The sequence below is a fragment of the Pleurodeles waltl genome, chromosome 1_1 (assembly GCF_031143425.1).
Source record: "Pleurodeles waltl isolate 20211129_DDA chromosome 1_1, aPleWal1.hap1.20221129, whole genome shotgun sequence".
NCBI lineage: Eukaryota > Metazoa > Chordata > Amphibia > Caudata > Salamandridae > Pleurodeles > Pleurodeles waltl.
Window position 1 is genome coordinate 544,019,498 of NC_090436.1, and position 13,719 is coordinate 544,033,216.

Here is a 13,719-nt window from a genome sequence, read left to right on the forward strand (position 1 = left end):
CCCAAGATACATCAGTGTATGCCTTCGGGAGTAATCCCCCATACCACTGTGTAAGGTTAATGTTTGTCCCTCAATTCTTGCAGGTGACTCTGGCTACCCAAACCTGTTGTGGCTCCTGACCCTTGTGAGGAATGCCAGGACAGGGGCAAAAAATCGGTATAATAATGCACATGGGCTAACCAGGCGAGTCACAGAACGCACCTTCGACCTCCTGAAGGCCAGGTTCAGATGCCTCCATCTGACAGGTGGATCCCTGTGCTACTCCCCTGAGAAGGTCTGCCAGATAGTTGTAGCATGCTGCATGTTGCAGAACCTGCCCTCAGAGGCCATGTGCCTTATCTGCAGGAGGAGGAGACTGGAAATATCCCTGTGGCAGCAGTGGACCCTGAGGACAGTGAGGATGAGAAGGCAGAGAATGAGGATGTGGACAACAGAACATCAGTAATACGGCAGTACTTTCAATGACACACAGGTAAGATAGTGGAACTCTCCTCTAATTATTTATGTTGTCAGTGTGGCTGTAGCAGCATGGCAGTCACCTCCTTTGCATCTCAACTGACTGTCACCTATGCCTTCTCTATTTGCAGATATTGGTGTTATTACTACTGTGCACTGATGTCATGACTACAGGCAGCTACATCTTATCATTTGTATACTATGCCAAAGGTCATGTCAATTGCACAAGATGTAACTGTTATCATAAGTGCACATTTTCATCACATAAAGCACTACCACTCAAGTTGTGTTCAAGTGTGTTTATTGCAGTGCAATTTATGGAAGAAATAGTGCAAGGGAATGGGGTGATGGTGGAAGAAACTCCAGGGTATTGGTCCAGTCTGTTTGTCGCAAAGGTCCAGTGTCCAAGGGGCCATAGTAAGGGGAGCAATGGCAGTTTCAAGTGGACAAGGTGACAGAGTGGAACACAAGGTGGACATTTAGGAGAGTCTAATTTCTTGGTATTGGTCTTGGTCTTGGCAAGTGTCTCTGGCATCTGTCTGGGTCTCAGGGAACATTTGCAGGGTGGTTCACCTTCTGCAGGGGGAGTGGTGCCGGTGGCCTGTCGGTCCTGTGGCAGGGCCACCTGTCCACTAGCTCCAGCAGATGTGGTGGGCTGTTGAGTTGACTCGCTAGTGGAAGGGGCCCGCTGGTGTGCTGTACATTCCCTCCTGATGTTGGCCATATCAGCCAGCACCCCTGCTATGGAGACCATGGTGGTGTTGAGGGCCTGCAAATCTTCCCTGATCTCCTGATGGTGTACCTCCTGCAGTCGCTTCTTCTCCTGGATATTGTGAAGAATCTGGCCACTCTTGTCCTTGGATTGTTGGTAAGACCCCAGGACATTAGTGAGTGCCTCCTGGAGAGTCAGTTCCCTGGGCCTGTCCTCCCCCTGGCACAGTGTCCCTGTCCCCCTGTGCCTGTGTCCCCTGAACGGTGCGCCCACTGCCACTGGCCCCAGGACCCTGATTGTCTTGGCTGTGAGGTGTGGATTGGGGTCCCTGTGCAGGTGGGCACACTGCTGATTGATGTGTCCTGGGGACAGAGGTGTGGGGACATTGGGTGGGTGCTATGGTGTTGGATACTGAGGTGGGAGGCTCTGTGGTGGACTGGGAGTGGGCTGGGGTGGCCAACTGACCAGTGGTCCCTGATGGGCCAGGTAGTTCATCCAGATCCAGAAGTCCAGAGCTGCTGTCATCACTGGGGGCATCTTCGTTGGACTGGATAGTTGTAGCGCCTCCTCCCCGCTGGGATTGGCTGGGGCACCTGTGGGGATGTAAGTGATCTATTATGCTTCAGGTCTGTGACATATTCTACATCCCTAGCTTCCCAAATATCGTTGCTGTTACCCTGCCACCTTTGTTTGTGTATGGTAATGTATTGTGGAATTGTTAGTTCTCCTTGTTGTGCATGCTTTGGTGATGGGTGTATATGCAGGGCTGAGAGGGATGTACATGCATTGGTATGGCATGTAAGGGTTGGCATTGGGGTTAGTCACATGTGTAAGTGCACTGTGTGGGATGGAGTGGAGTGATGGGAGTCAGGGTCAGGGGGTGAGATGCTATGCAGGTATAGGGGGTGATAAGTAGTAAATATTGACTCACCAGTGTCCAGTCCTACGGCTACTCTAGTGAGTCCCTCAGGGTGCAGGATTGCCATGACTTGCTCCTCCCATGCTGTCAGCTGTGGGGGAGGAGGTGGGGGTCCACCACTATTCTTTAGATGGCGAGCTGCTGCCTTGCTGCCACAGAATGTACCTTCCCCCATAGGTCGTTCAACCTCTTCCTGATGTCGTCCCTTGTTCTTGGATGCTATCCCATGGCGTTCACCCTGTCCACGATTCTTCGCCATAGCTCCATATTCCTGGCAATGGAGATTTGCTGTACCTGTGCTCCAAAGAGCTGTGGCTCTACCCTGACTATTTCCTCCACCATGACCTGCAACTCCTCATCTGTGAAACAGGGGTGCCTTAGTGGGGACATCGGTGTTGTGTGGTGTGCAGAGGGTGTTGAGTAATGTGGTGGGGTGTGGGATGTGGAATGTCTGGGTGGTTGTGGTGTGTATGTGTAGTTGTCTCTGTGGTTTGAGTGGCTAGCTATTGCAGTCTTTTCGTGTTGGCAAAGGGTTGCGTGTAATGTGGGTGTGTGGGTGGGTGTTTTATAGTGCTGTGGGTGGGTGGTTGTGGTGTGTGTATGAGTGTCAGGTGTGTGAGTTTAGTTTTGGCCAATGTTGTGTTGCATTTGGGTGGCCATTCTGACCGAGCTGGTGTGTACCGTCTGAAAGCAGAAGGGCATCCACTTGCTAGTAATAAGGGCACCACATTAAGGTGCCGGAAGCAAGTGCGTATGACAGTGCATGCGTGCTCACCTGTGCCAACTGATACCAGTGCCCCATGCCTAGGCACAGTATGTGTGTGAGGGAGTGAGTCCGAGTGAGAATGAGTGAATGCTGGTGCAGCACTGTGGTGTTGCTAGGTACCTTGGTTCAGCCGGGGAGGTACTAGGATTGACATAGCACTTTACTAGCATGTCTGAGGCTGTAGGTGTGCGTGGGATAGTGTGAGGAGTGTGAGTACAGTGATATCAATTTTTGCTCTTACTGCCAGCCCCGGGGCACCCTGATTTACATGTGTTGTCCTGATTATGGAGGGTGTGAGGGTGGGCCGAGTGCTGACAGTGGGTAAGCACCTTATGCAGGAGTGGGGAGGGAAGGTGTGTTTCCCCCAATCGTAAATACAGCATTTGATGTTTAAGGCAGTGGGGCCTATTGTCATGTGTTGCTTGCTCATTGAGAGTCACTTCTACGTTTACAGTGTCTAATATTATGTGTTGTATGATCATTGACTTATAGGCAGAGATCACATTGTAATTGAACTGTGTTGATCATGTGTGTGTTGAATACAAGTTTTCTATACATACAACCCATGTGAAGTCTCTTTTTGAGGTTGTTCAGCTGGGGCATTGTGGGAACATGCTGTGCTGTTGCTTTACACATTGGGGGTCATTATGACCTCGGCGGTCTTTTCAAAAGACCGCCGAGGCCGCGGGAGACTGCCATTGCCGGCGGTATTTCTGTCTCCCTATTATCACATTTCCGCTGGGCCAGCGGACGGTAACAGTGTTACCGTCCGCTGGCCCAGCGGAAATGTCACATCAACATTGCAGCCGGCTCGTAATAGAGCCGGCGGCAATGCTGATGTGCAGCGGGTGCAGTAGCACCCGTCGTACACTTCACTGCCCGAAATTCATGCAGTGAAATGCGCGACGGGGCTATGCCTGGGGGCCCCTGCACTGTCCATGCCAAGTGCATGGGCAGTGCAGGGGCCCCCAGGGGCACCCCCAGTCCCATTACCGCCGGCCTTTCCATGGCGGTGTGTACCGCCATGGACAGGCCGGCGGTCGGGGACTCATAATCCCCAGGGCAGCAGTGCTTGCACCGCTGCCCTGGGGATCATGACCTCCAGGCGGAATCCTGGCGGGAAAGTGGAGGGGCCGGCGGTATGGCCGTGGCAATTTCGCCACGGTCATAATTGTTGGCGGTGTTACCGCCAACATACCGCCGGCTGCCAGGTTCGTAATGACCCCCATTGTCTCTGGGATAGGCCCGACTGCCCTGTCCCAAGCTATCCATGGATGAGCACAGGTTATCGAGTGGATGTACCTGACCACCCCGGACAGGAGTAGTGCACTCAGCCTGCCTGGGCCAATACCTTAGCCAACCGGACCAAGCTGTCTTCAACATATGTGAAAATGTCTTTCCCCAGCATTGGGAAACTATTTTATTATGTTTGCCATCACTGCTAAGTTGGGAATATTAGATATAATATGGGTGATAAAACCTAAAAAAACATTGATTTTGTAGAATAGAAAAGACAACGTTTTTCACGAAGAAAAATATTGAATGCACCTTCGAATTTTGCACCTTTGTAAAGTTGCTAAGTTTGTCACCTTTGCAATATATTGCTGGCAAAGCTCTTTTTTGCACAGCCCTAATACTTACTGTTTCTTCATTTATTGCCAATAAGTATTATTCTCTATTGCATCTCATTTGTTAAAGAAGTATTCCCTTTACATGTGGCACACATTATTGTTAGTGTACCCATCCATCCACTCAAAAATGAATGCCACTGCCCACCACCTTCGAGCACCGGCATACTTTAGGCACGAACTGTACCTGATTACTGCATGCATTGTTGGACTTTTCTGTTCACAAAAGCTGTTATAAGAGAAGACATTATTTACGATGTAAGCAGTGTTTTCATTTTGCTTAAGAATCAATTCTTATGTGAGAATAACATAGTCATATTACTTTTGGGGAAAAATGAGTCATGTCGTGGATGCAGAAAAGTCCTTAATGTGTACAGTCATCTTGTTGCTCATAACACATATAGGCCCTCATTATGACTTTGGCGGTAACTGCCGCCTACCGCCACGGTGCCAGCCACCAACATGCCGTTGCTGTGGCTACCAGCCGCCCACCTGCATTATGACCGAAGACGGAATTCCGCCAGAGGGCTAGCAGAATACCGTTGACGGTCATGGTGGTGGATGGTGGTAAGGTGGTGCTACTGCCAGCAGCAGCATCACGCCAGCAATACACTGCCGACCGTATCATGAGCCATGATACGGCCTGGTGGTGTTTTGCTTGCGGACGCTGCTGCTGGCACCAGCGCCGCGTCCCGTCTCCTGCCAGAGGACCCCCTGAAAGCAGGTAAGTCGAGCTCTCTGACAGGAGAGGGGGGTGGGGGATGGTGTGTGTGGGGGTGTTGTGTGTGCGGGGGGAGTGTGTCTGTTTTTGTATGCGTGCCTGCTGGTGTGATCGAGTTGAATGCTTGTGTGAATGACTGAATGTGAGTGTACGTATATGTTGTGTGTTTTGAATGTGTGTGTGTAACAATGTATGTTGGTGTGTGTTGCGGTGTGCGGGTATGTATGTGTGCATGCATAGGTGGATGTGGATATGCGTGAGTGTATGAGCGTGCATGCGTGCGCAATCGTAAATGTGCGGGGGGCATGAGAGGGAGAGCGAGGGTGGGGGAGGACTCTGGGGCTTTGAGCCAAACCGCCAATGTCATAATTTGGGAAAAGGTGCCACCAGCCTGTTTGCAGTACCTTTCCCCAAATTACCGTCGTCTGCCAAGGTTGTAATGAGGGCCATAATCAAGTTGAATGCTAACACTAGATGTACTTCTGCCTTTTCCTCTAGGACGAATGTGCTAGTTTTGAAACGGAAGGACAGGTCTGAGCCTGGAAAGAGCAGGGGAGAGAGTGCATTATCCATAAAATCTACTGGAGCAGAGACCAAGGATGATAAGGTACACACCACCATAAGAGGTAAAGCTAACGAGTTCTGAAGGTAACAAGAACAACTCTGTACCTAAAAAATGAAGGAATCTTCGTGTACATATTGGTCCTTAAATGCAACCAATGGATTCACAATTTAGCAACACAAACACGATGGCCTGGGTAACATTGTTTTTTCAATATAATATAATACAGCAGCCCTTGAAACTTCAGGTAGTCATATTTTTCAGAGGAAATGGTCAGTCAGGGTTACTTTTTAGGGTTCTCAGAAATGACAATATAGTTCCTTGTTCTAAAGCAAACTACAAAAATACCTAAATGTTAATGTTCAATTGTGTCCTTGCCAGTGACCCTGATAAAACATGTCACTATTGCAGTGTGTGTGATCCATATTAACAGGACATTATTTGTAATGTTAATGAATCGTGTGCGGGGTGTTTCATTCTCATGGAATGTCCAACATCTGTTGTCATTCTACCTACCAGTCGAATACAAGAGAGTCATGTTACGCATTAGTGCGCGTCCCTTCCTGTCTGTCCCCATTTCTCTATAATGAAATTCAAAGTTCGTGTATTAAATACACCTCACCGTTCACAGGACCCTTTTTTTTCTTCGCGCGCGGCATTATTGACTTTCACTTCCTTGCATTGGATTTTCCCTCTCATCTGGACCAGAAACAAAAGCCTGGCTGCTGTGTTGTTGTTTGCAGCCGCCCCAGACTTTCATAAATCACGGACTGCCACCAGGCCTCCAGCCTCTTTACATCAGTTAGCTTGGAAAGTAATTTTTCAAGCTAAGCTGCAATACAGAGAAACACTCTCCTGGCTAATAGGCCTCAATTTGTTCTGTGCTGTGAGCCAAGTAGATGAGATTTGAAGTCGCTCCATTCGTGTCTTGGCATGAGCTATAGATATGCAATGAAATAGTCTGTGTGATGAGCCACATTATACCAACTGTGCAGAGCCTGGGATCTGAGTGCTGAAATGCAAGGGCAGGATGGGGCAGGAAGAGGTAGGGTGTATTGTTTTCTCTTTCTGCAGGCAGCATTCGCTTACTGCTTGTCATTTGCTGTCATGTACTGTCAGCATACCGATCTGTCATGTTAAGTTAAATTAGAAAATCTCACAGTATAGAAATCACTTAGTACCGTGGTCAGAAAGGAGTGTCGTAGTGGAAGACTTCGCAGCAGCCATCTAGTGAGGCACGATGCAGCAGTCAGGTGTGCAGACCCACAAACACGAATACAGTTGTCTGAAGGAAATTCTACGAGATGTCATAAGGTACAACTGAGCAATGAAATGGGGTAGGAGTGTGCTAAAGAAAATATCAAATGGCGATTTGGGAAAAGGCCCATTTGAAAGACTGTGTACTGACAACTGCAATGCTATCATTCATTAATTCGCCAAAACAACACCGTATCTAGCACCAGCTCAAAAGCGCAAAGAAAGCTGCTTTTGTCTCCCTAATCCCTCTTTGCTGTGCTGCTTCTTCACAAACACCTTGATAATAGATTTACTTCCCTCAAATTCATAAACTAATTTGACATCACTACACCCCTCTCCAGAGAAGCACTTATATAATTGAGAAGTCAATTAACTCCTTGTACAAGACATATTTGCGAATGCGCTAAAAACGGGAAAGATCTCCCACTCTTGAAAAAAGCAAACCTCAGCCATTCTGGCCCTTCCTTCCATGTACTAATGACAAACCTAGCGTTCCTCAAAAGCACACTTAATCAAATAGTTACTATTTAAACAAAAGACTAAATTAACATCAATTTCATCCTGTAAGACTCCACTCTGGCTTCAGACTATACTGCAGCACAGCACTGAAACAGAACGCATCCAAGTCATGGATGTCAACCTTTTCATTTCACAGCAGAACACCAGCATTAACTCATTCATATATACACCTCTAGATCGCACATGCAACTGGTTTGTTGTGAAGTACCAAGGAATAGTGCTTGCAGTGCTGGCTTATGCCACTCAGAACAGGCACAAAAAAGTTTCAGCAATGCAGTCTTCATCCAAACACACAGATGAGGCAAAGCTCAGGGACAGGGCTATCGTGAAGTCCCTGCGTTAGCAGCTTTTGGTTTGTGTCTAATTTCAGCCATTATTGGGGCCCTGGTACAAGGTAGTTTTTGAATATTGTGGCGATTTAGGACACACAATGGCACAGTAATGAGCCATCTTTCCTTGGTTCATTGTGAGCTTTCAAGGCATTCTAGTATACATGACCTAATTGATCTATTGCGAGTATCTTAGGTATCTTAATGACCACCCCTGGCTTAAGATGTATATTGTTAACATTTCAGCATCCTTAACATTATTGAGGATATCTCAGGCATAGTAGTGGATAGTCCTGAAAATCACAGGCAATTTCTGTTGGTCACCCTGACAAATGTGCCCTCCAAGACATATGTTGGCTATCACTAGCATCTGATGGGCATTACTTAAGTTCTGCTTGGCACTCAAATTTGCAACTGTTTTTTTTTTAGGTCACCCATTTTCATGATGACTTAATTCTTGTACATTGAGACATTCACCATTGAAAAAAGAATGAAGGAGGTGGGCACTTTTTAAAACATTGATCCAGTATTGTGGGACAAGTACTCTTCAGAGGACACCTTCTCTTTTTGCAGCTTTTGATTTATGTTTACACAAAGTATTGAGGTGTTGCTGAAAGCAGCTGCTTCTTCATTGCCATTGGTAAATGTTTATTCCATCTTTAGCAAATGTTTTTGCAGTGTGTGCAACAATGGGATCCCTTGGCTCATGGCACTGTCTTTCTTGCTAACGTCCTGTGTTAAAATCACAAAGGTACTAACTAGCAGGTGGACCAGACATTTCACTTTCCTCCATTTTACAACTCCATCGCCGTGGATTTGGCAGTTTCATTTCCTTTCCTTTGTAGAATCTAATCATTGATATGCTGGTGTTGCTCAAACAGGCATGGAAACATTTAGAGGATGGAGTTTCTAGAATCTAATCATTGATATGCTGGTATTGCTCAAACAGGCATGGAAACATTTAGAAGGTGGAGTTCCAATAAGTTAGCAACTCCTGTATGAGGACTTTTACAGGGGTGGAATGATCCACAACAGCTTCTCCACCTTTAAAGAATGACTGAAATGAGTGCAAATCTATATGTGATTAGTATATTGATGACTATAACTTCGTTTTTGAGGAAGTCCTGCACTTTTCAGTTGATTCAATGTGCTAAACATAGGTCTCCGAAGTATGAACCAGCAGCCATGGCTTTGACAATATTACTGCCATTGTCAGTGGCAATAAATCTAATGTTGAGACGTCTGGGTTTAAACATTCATAGAACTGGTGTTAGGTTCTTCCAAGATGTTGGCAGCTATATGTGATTTATCCATAAAGAACATTGCAACTGTTGGATGCCACTGAATGCCTCAAAAAGCATTCTCAATAGTGAGACAAGCAACTTGCCTTTAGGTAAGCCCCTTAAAGGAGACTCAATATGCAGTGGTGAACATATAGGGGGTCATTCCGACCCTGGCGGTCCATGACCGCCAGGGCGGAGGGCCAGGGCGGAGGGCAGCGGAAGCACCGCCAACAGGCTGGCGGTGCTTCCTGGGCGATTCTGACCGCGGCGGTAAAGCCGCGGTCAGAAAAGGGGAGCCGGCGGTTTCCCGCTGGTTTCCCGCTGGCCCAGGGAATCCGCCATGGCGGCGCTGCTTGCAGGCAGCAAGCAGCCTGCAGTGCAGGGGCCCCCTAACAGGGCCCCACAAAGATTTTCACTGTCTGCTTTGCAGACAGTGAAAATCGCGACGGGTGCCACTGCACCCGTCGCACCCCTGCAACTCCGCCGGCTCCATTCGGAGCCGGCTTCATTGTTGCAGGGGCTTTCCCGCTGGGCCGGCCGGCGGTCTTCTGGCGGTCGCCCACCGGCCCAGCGGGAAAGCCGGAATAGCCGCCGCGGTCTTTTGACCGCTGAGCGGTCTTTCGGCGGGAACCGCTTGGCGGGCGGCGACCGCCGCCCTCCGCGGTCAGAATGACTGCCGTAGTTTGTTGCCTGACAACTGGTCCACATGTCTGTCATGAGGTGGATGGACTGATCAATTCTCTCCTTCATTGTTTCACCAACCTATTACAGTACTTCATGGTGCAGTCGTGGCACGGAAACAGTGGAAAAATAAGTCTGGCTTGGGACCTTTCAGTTTGGACAGAGGCCTTCCACAAATCATATTCCTGAAATATCTTTCCTTCCACCAAAGAAAAAGGCAGGAGATCAATTGCTCTAATTCTGGTCAACTTCTCAGTGTATAAATGAACATTTTCATGGGTTTGGGGTATCATGACTCCTTAGTGAACATAAACTTGATAGTGGGTGGTTGGGACTGTTTTCGTTATGAGGATGCAACCACAAGTGACCTACAGGTAGCAGGTGACCTGTGTGGACACTTTGGGTTACTGTACACTTCTTTTCTTTATGCCATGCCGAGGTTGCTGTGGGTGATGAAGGCACACGTTAAGCATCAGTCACAGTTTTGATTCACTTGACAATGTCTTCTTTTTCAGGATGTCCATCTACTTCTCTCAGGTCAGCTTCTTCTCCTCTCTCACCAATCAATCAATCAATCAATCAAATATTTGTGGAGCACGGCTATCACCCAAGCGGTCTCAAGGCGCTGAAGGTCAGTCAAAGAGCCAGATCTTGAGGTCCCTCTTGCACTGAGCCAGCGAGGGTGACTGCCTGAGGTGAAGCAGCAGCGTGTTCCAGGTCTGTGCGGCGAGGTAGGAGAAGGATCTTCCTCCAGCCGTGTTCTTCTGGATCCTAGGGATGGTGGTGCGGGCCAGTTGAGCAGAACCGAGTTGCCTGGGGGGTGTGTAGAAGGAGAAGCGGTGGTTGAGGTGGGCTGGTCCGATGTTGTGATGGGTTTTGTAAGCGTGTGTCAGGATTTTGAAAATGATGTGATTGTTGACGGTGAACCAGTGTAGGTCTCTCAGGTGGGTGGAGATGTGGCTGTGGCAGGGAATGTCCAGGATGTGTCTGGCAATAGTGTTCTGTATTCTCTGGAGTCCTGTTTGGAGCTTCTTGTTGATGCGGGCATAGAGTGGGTTGCTGTAGTCGAGTTTACTGCTGACCAATGCATGGGTGACTGTTCTTGCATCAATGGGGATCCACTTGAAAATCTTCCGGAGCAGGCGGAGTGTGTGGAAGCACGAGGATGAGACGGCGTTGACTTGGTGGGCCATAGAGAATGAGGAGTTGAGAATGATGCCGAGCTTGCATGTGTGGTTGCTGGGCGACTGGGCAGTTCCGAGGGCCACCAGGAATGTCCCAGGTGGCGGGGTCGGGATGAGGACCTTCATCTTATCTGAGTTGAGCTTGAGGGAACTGTCTCTCATCCAGTCGGTGACTGCCTTCATTCTGTTATGAAAGTTGGTTTTGGCTGTCAATTGCTTATCAGTAAGAGAGAGAATTAGCTGTGTGTCACGGCATATGAGACGATGTTGAGCCCCTGGTGTCTAATGGGCTGGGTGAGCAGAGTTATGTAGATATTAAAGAGAGTGGGACTCAAAGAGGAATTCAGGGGTACTCCGCAACTGATTTTCATCGGTTTCAAGGTGAAAGGTGGGAGCATGACTTTCTAGGTTCGACTGGAGAGGAAGGGACGGATCCACTCCAGGGCTTTGCTGCAGATGCCAGCGTCATGTAGTCTGGTGCAAAAGGTGGTGTGGGAGATGGTGTTGAAAGCAGTGGAGATGTCGAGGAGGATGAAGGCAGCTGTTTCACCATGGTCCAATAGGGTGCAGATGTTATCCATGGCTGCTAAGAGTGTTGTGCCAGTGCTGTGATTGCTCCTGAATCAGATTGGAAGGGATCTAGGATGTGGTTTGTCTCGATGAACTTGGTGTTGATTGTATTTTTGAATACCTTGGCTAGGATCAGTGAGATTGGTCTGTAGTTCCTCAGCTCCGCTGGGTCTGAAGACAGCTCCTTCAGAAGTGGGTGCATCTCCAAGTGTTTCCATTCATCCGGGAAAGTGGCAGTCTCGATGGGGCGGTTGATGGTATGGCATAGTTCGGGTGCAATGGTGTAGCCGGCTCGGTTAAAGATGTGGTGGGGGCATGGGTTTGAGGGTGCCCCAGAGTGGATGGCACTCATGAGCTTCCAGGTGACTTCTGGGGTGAGGAAGGTCCAGGGTCGGTGGGAGGTTGGGGTCTATGGTGGTAGTGTTGGTGTGTGGTGGGGGTGCGTCTTTGCTTGCGAATCCTTCGTAGATGTCCTGGATCTTTAAGTGGAAGAAGGTGTTGACGTTGTCACAGAGGTCTTGGGAGAGGGGATATCTGTGGTGTCCATGTCGGGTTTCACAAATTCTTTGACTATGGTGAAGAGTTCATTGCTGTTGTGAGCTTTGGCATTGATGAACTCCTAAATGGCTGATATTCTGGGTGATTTGATGAGCCGGTCGTGCAATGTGATGGCGTCTTTGAAGGCTTTGTGGTTTGTCTTGCTCTTACTGCTTCTCCACTTTCTCTTGAGTCACCTGCAGGCACTCTTGGATTCTTGGAGTTTGGGGGGGGAACCAGCTGGGTCTCCTATCGTGTTGAATGCCAGCGGGTTTCCTGTCTCTGTGAAGAAGGCAACATCAGGGGCGATGGAGTCCAGTAGATCCCATACTTCTATTGCGTGTTTGACGAGGGAGCGAGTATTGAGTAGTATGCATCGGAGGTGTCCGGGTGGTCTAGAGGAGGGGAGGTTTGGTATGCGATGGCAAGTGAAGGAGCAGTTGCACCAGGAGAACAGGCTTTGAGTGTCTTCAAGCGAGACATGGTGGTATGCGGTGTAGCCTCCAGTGTTGAGAGCATGCAGGGTGCTGGTGTCATATTGATGGATAGTTCAGGAACCAAGGTCCGTGGTGCGGGGCATGGTGCGGGCACGGACAGGAACGGACGGGCTTGCCTTTGTCATGCCTTCAGCACCCCAGGGGCATAGACGTACAGTGGCTGCCATTAAGAAGGGGACAGAGGTAGGAGGAGCCGCTCAGCTGGAATGCAGGAGGGCAAGAAATGTGGCGCTATGAGGAGGGTGGGCCGCAGGAGCAGCAGCAGCAGCAGCAGCAGTAGGGGGAAGCACAGGAAAAGGGCAAGAAAAACTAAAGAAAGGAGGCAAAAAAGAGGGGGAAAGCAAAAAAGCAAAAAAGCAGAAAAAGGGAACAGAAAGGCAGAAAGGCAGCAGAGAGTATTACAAAAAGGCCATCACTGGCCACCAGCATCGATCATTATGAAGTGTTCTTCACACGTCATTGTACATTGATTTTTCAGATGTGCCCGTAAGCCACCAGACATGTAATGTTCATGTCCCCTACCATGACATACTGGTTTGTGACAAAATCATAATTTTGCAATGTGCTACTTATGCATCCTGAGTGTGAAGAAGTGCTAAACTGGAGAGGGGAGCTTTCTTATCGTGCCAATGCTTAAAAAACATATTCGGGTAGAACTGGGTGGCTGTGTTTGCCCCTCTCTAGGGCACACTGTGTCCGTGGTAGAGCTATTGATGGTTGGTGGTTGCTGCAGGTTGCTGGGTCCTTTAAAATGGAAGCAGGTGGTGGTGGTGATTCTACCTGACAGAGCAGGTTAAATAGAGGCGATCTGCACTTTTTCTGTGGCACTCTTCACATGAACTATCACTAGTTCATAATTGTCCTCCTTCCTAGTATTTTAGTCATGTTCCTTTTCCCTTGTCTCGGGTCTCAATAGTGTAGGAAAGTACCCTCTTTCTTGGCATGGTTGCCCCCATTTTCTGCCTGTTCTCAGTGTGTTTGACTGTGTCCACTGGGATCCTGCTAACCAGAACCCAGTGGTTCTGCTCTCGCTCTTAAAACTTGTTCACTGTACCTTTTTCTCCCCACATTTGGCATACTGGTCCCCCCCTGTAAGTC